Here is a 5711-nt window from a genome sequence, read left to right on the forward strand (position 1 = left end):
ATATATATATATATATACACACACATATATATATATGATCATAAAAATGGTTTGATAACTTGTAAACCATTGTTACTTTTTATTTGCCATATATCAGTGGTGGTGAACCTTTTATTTATTTTTTTCATTGAGTTTATTGGTGATTTTGTGACCCCCCCCACTTTGGTACTGGGGATCAAACTCAGGACATTGCACTTGTGAGGCAGACTGCAGCACCACTCGGCCTATCAATTAACAAAAACCAGTGAACTAGAGACTGTCATTATTTAGAAGTGAAGAAGAGCTGGTAATGGTCTAACGTTATACAGGTAAGAAATCTTGAAGACAAGCCTCCAACCATGGAGTGACTCAAGAACCCTGTAATCCACGTGGCCAACCTCCACACTATTCTGCCTGCTTCAGAGAGTCTGTTGAGGAAGAAGTGGTCACGGTAGTGAATTTGTTTTGGTTGTTTTTGGCAGAGTATTCAGCAAAAAGTGTAAGTAGATGTCTTCATGAAATATCTTTAAGGGTCTCCATTTGTCAATATACTGTAGAAAAGCAAGAAGTTCAAAAAGAGTCAAGTGCTTTGTAAATAAGAAGCAAAAAGGAGTTAAAACATTTGAAAATTAAGTATTGTACAAGACAGTTTCTTCACCCTCAACTAGTTAAAGGAAACACTGAGAAAAACTGTGACCTATAAAAGTAAATAAAAATCCATTCTTTTGTTTAGAATCAGATTGGGAGCATGATCAATATAATTGGTATAAAGAAGCCTCACAGTATTCTGACTAAGTAAATCTTCCATTGAAGCAAATTTTTTAATGAAATGAGAACAAAGGTGTAATTATTCTATAATTCCAGATAAATAAAAAGTACTTTCAATTAATCTCAAAGAAGGGTAAAATGATCATTTAAAATTGGCATTTGAAGGGCCAGGGATTTAGCTCAGCGGTTCAGTGGCCTGCCTCGCCAGTGCAAGGACCCGAGTTCAATCCCTGGTACCAAAATAAATAAATAAATAAAATAGAATTGACATTTGAGGATAGGGTGGATCCCTTCCTGCATTTGAAGACAGGCATTCTGACCAAAATGTATTCTTGTGAAGTTGCAAAAGCAACGTACATAATGTGAATTATGTACACTACATAAAATTAATAGAAATTGTATTATATATATACAAAACTATTTGGCAAAATAAAATGATAGTTACTAAACTCTAGACAAAATAAATTATTTGTCTAAAAATTGGCATTCCATCAAAATGTTCACCAACTGTGAGAAGAAACTAAACATATTTTTGGATATACATACACAGTAGGCTTACCTCTCACAATGCTCCTTAACGAAAATGTGGAATAGGAATACATTCAGACAGAGCAACAACAAAAATCAGGAAAGAAGAGAGCCGGGCTCAAACAGCAGAACACATTTCAGAGTTTAAAGAACAAAACCCTGTGATGTAAGCTTTGTACCTCTCCTAGAAAGTGATTTTTTCCTTTTTCTTTGTTGATCTTTTCAGTTTATTGGTACTTTTAATGTATACAGTAAGGTTACATTCATCACTGAGATCTTAAATGATATGACTTTGTTCTCATTTTTTCCCCATACCCCTGCCCTCCCTTTACCCCTTCCACCTTCCCCTATTTACAAAGACTTTGTTTCTATTTTGTCTTTTTCCCATATTTTTTCTTGTCCTTTATTTCCTTTCCCCTCTACTTCCCTCTTCTCCTGCACTCTTAGCCTTTTTCTTCCTATTCACCTTATCAGTTATACAATTTGGATCTTATTTACACTTTTAGTTTTTCACACCAGAGAAACTATTTGGTATTTATAAAAGTGATTTTTTCAGATTGAATAAAAGTTCACAGATTATAGGAAGAGTTTTTCTGTAAATCAATGAATTTTTTGAAGTGGAATTAGGACTTTCGATAGTGTTAGTAATCAGATGTGAACAAATCATTTTTTATGTTTTGTTTTGTTTTGTTTGTTTTGTTTTTTGAGACAGGGTCTCACTATGTGGTTGAGACTGACCTGGAACTCACTATATAGCCCAGGTGGTCTCAAACTCACAAGGATTCTCCTGCCTCCGCCTCCCAAGTGCTGGGATTACAGGTGTGCACTGCCACACCTGGAAAACAAATCATTCTTTTGTCAACAAAGAAACAATAAATCCTGTGGGTCCTTGCATCTATAAAAGCCAGTGCAGATAAAAAGAAAACATAATTCTGAAATAGAGTTATTCATGTAATCTTAAAAATGTTGTTCAATTGATCATGACGGTTTTAGTGTTTATTAACAGCTGCATTTTGGTGATAATTTTGTCTATTTAAATAAATCCTTCCAATATTTACATAATGAAAAGTTTGCAAATGATTTGATTGGCTTTCAAATATTTAAGCACTTCTTTAAACACAGGGTATTTTAGTTTAAACCTCAGCAATATGTGTCAAGATATACTTAGAGATAGACAAGAAATAAAAAAATCTTAGAATATTAGTTATAATGTAATGGATTCAATAGATGCAAGGTATGTTATTTAAAGTTCATGAGCAAAGAAGAAAAATTTAAATCTATTAGCAAATCCATAATCAAAAGTATAAGAAAGATAGTGTCAAGTGACCTATATGATAGCAGTGAACCGTTTCTATTTTGTAAGTGAATAGGTAAAAATTACCAAAAAACTAGAGGGAAAATTCAGAAGCCAAGTATTCACGAGGGGATGAATTCATTTGCTAAAGATATCATGACTAAATACCATGAATCAGTTTCAAAATGCTCCTTGACAGTTTATTACGCAGAATTCAGAGAGCATTTTACTCAATTTTACAGGTTTATGATAAAAGACACAGACGTAAAACCAGATGAAGAGCTATCTAAGGCTAAATTCAGAAGGCTTTCGATCTCTGTCCCCATGGAGGTGGCATTCACCACTCTTCAAGCACGCGGATTCGTTCACCAACTCAGAAGCTCCTCAGATCCCAGAGGTAAGGGATTTCAGTGGAGACATCGTCTCATAGGCGTGACTGGTTGTTACCTTAATCTTAAATCCGCTCCTCCCTGAATGATGGGTACCGGGACTAAAGAGTTTCAACGTTCTAATCACGGCTTGGTCATCCTGATGAGGATCTGTCATTGCAAAGCTATCAGGAACCCAGTAAGAGTTGCCTCTGTAGAATAAAAAAATATGTTCTCATCCAAGGAATTTCAAGAGACTTAGAAGTTATCTACAACATATCTCAATCACTCACATCATTCTGATTATTGTTAAAAGTTTTAGGAGCATTGTGTGAGGAATCAGGGACAGAGAGCAAATGCATATTTGTTATTTTATCACACAACGATTTCTTTAGCAAACAGTTGTCTAGGCTTAACTACCTTTGACCTTCTCTCCAAACACATTATTTTGCAGTATTTATAAACTGATAATTTATATATCTTCATTTCTGACTCATTTTTGCTTAACAATTCTTTCAACTTTTCTTTTATCACCTCTCATATTTTACTGCGAGGAGAGTTTTCAACACTTTTTTTTTTCTTTTTGAGATCTCCTTAAGCAACTATCTAAATTTGCCACATAAAAATGCTGCTTTCTAACATGCTAAGCAACCAAGCCAAAATTTTTATCTCCTTTTAACAGCAATCACTGTTCCTCCCCATTCAAACATGTTCTGAAATTCTAACAGAACTCTCACAGGAAGCCCCTTTATCATTTATATTCCTAACAGCATTCTTTCAGGATGACATATGTATTCTTTTTAAAAAATTATTATTTTTTAAACCTCTGCAATTATTAGTTTACTAGTATCATCCAGGACTTAGATGTTCAGTATTCCTCCTGAAATTACATAAACAAATGCAAATGGAAAGAACCAACTCAAAATTATATAACAAAACAGCACTCCATCACAAACGTGTGTAAAATTACAAGAACACTATTTTAAAACACTGGCACTTTAAGAGTGATAATCTCAAAAACCACAAAATTGCCAAATTGTTCCCTGAACTGCTAAACAGATAAACATGACTGAGTTTGGGTTTTATAAAGAAAATCTCAAATTGATTGGGTAATTCTTACTAAGATCTGAAGCTCTTATTTTTCTCGTGTCTACTTAAATTATGAAAGAGTAGACAATATAGAAAATCTACCCCTTTCCAATTTGTGGCATAATTTTAAAAGCCAATGCAATTAATTAAAAACTTTCACTGGAGTTGTTTCCTGAGCAGTCCGTATTTAAATGGGAAAGGCACACACAGCTAGTGCTTCCATAGCCTTCTGATTTAGATTTTGCGGTTTGTTTTTACACATGAAAATGCTCTCAGTTTGCCTTTTATTACCCCCATCATGATACACAGGATGTGTGGACAGATGCTTTGCATCCACTAGTGATGAGGAAAAGATAAAACACTAATAATTCATGTGACCCAAAATGGGCAAAAGCAAAAGACTAGCTTCCCTCCAAGAAGAAAAATTTCAGACCTATGAAAAAGACAATAATACTAAGAAAAGGAGAATACCAATAAAGTGTAAGACTTGTGTCTCACTTTTACTCCTGGAGCGTGAACAGCCAAGAGGCTTCCACGATGCTGGGCTCAGAAGCTCAGCGAGGCTCCAGGAGCTTGTCGGACAGCGAGAGTCACCCAGGAAGGAACACACCAGGCAAGTTGGCAAATAGACCTTTATTAGTCTGGCCAGACGGCACTCCCCAAGCCAAGTAGCTCAGAGAGGCGGCCAGCTCAGAAACAGAGGCCATTTTATATAGGGCTGAAGTGGGGTTTACACTTAAAACTTACAGGAAGAGGACAAAGGCAAAGAGTCAGTTGATCTGAGCTAGTGGTCGTCATGTACTAATGATCAGCAGAGTGATTATCCATTGTTCCATTTACAACCTAGATCATCATAAAGTTCAGAACATTCAGACTACAGGCATGCAAGGAGTGGCGTGACCTGCCTTGGGTCTCTGTGTTCACTACAGTTTCTATCTAGCCTCCCAGCTACTTCAAAGCAGCCACCCAACAATTCACAATTAATCACTAGTTATTCCATAAGGGATGGGGGGAGCGACAGTCTCCAGGTCATTCACTGGTCAACATGGAGTCGCTCTGGTTCAGCCAGGCTCCCACAAAAGGAGAACATCCTGGCCTCTCCATTGGGGATGCTGCAAAGATACTGGGAGAAATGTGAAATGATATTGCAGCAGTTGACAAGCAGCCTTACGAGAAGAAGGCTGCTGAGCTGAAGGAAAAGTACGCAAGGACATCGCTGCCTACCCGGCTAAAGGAAAACCTGATGCAGCAAAAAAGGGAGCTGTCAAGGATGAAAAAAGCAAGAAAAAGAAGAGGAGGAGGAGGAGGAAGATGAGGAGGAAGAGCATGGGTTGGGGGTGTAAATTGGCATGGAAATTTAAAGCAGGTTCTTGTTGGTGCACAGCACAAATTACTTATATATATGCGGACAGTAGTTTTTCATCTTCAGTTGTCTCTGATGCAGCTTATATGAAATGTTGTTCTGGTAACTAAATACCATTCTGTAATTGCCAAAAAAAAAAAAAAAAAAAAAGTTGCAGCTGTTTTGTTGACTTTCTGAATGCTTCTAAGTAAATGCAATTTTTAAATTAGTATTGTTGTCCTTTTCATAGGTCTAAAATATTATTTTTCATAGCCAGGCATGGTGACGCATGCCTGTAATCCCAGCACTCAGGAGTCTGAGGAAGAAATCTCACCGTGAGTTT

The sequence above is a fragment of the Fukomys damarensis genome, unplaced genomic scaffold (genome assembly GCF_012274545.1).
Source record: "Fukomys damarensis isolate Sample0158 unplaced genomic scaffold, DMR_v1.0_HiC HiC_scaffold_6, whole genome shotgun sequence".
In the NCBI taxonomy this organism is placed as follows: domain Eukaryota; kingdom Metazoa; phylum Chordata; class Mammalia; order Rodentia; family Bathyergidae; genus Fukomys; species Fukomys damarensis.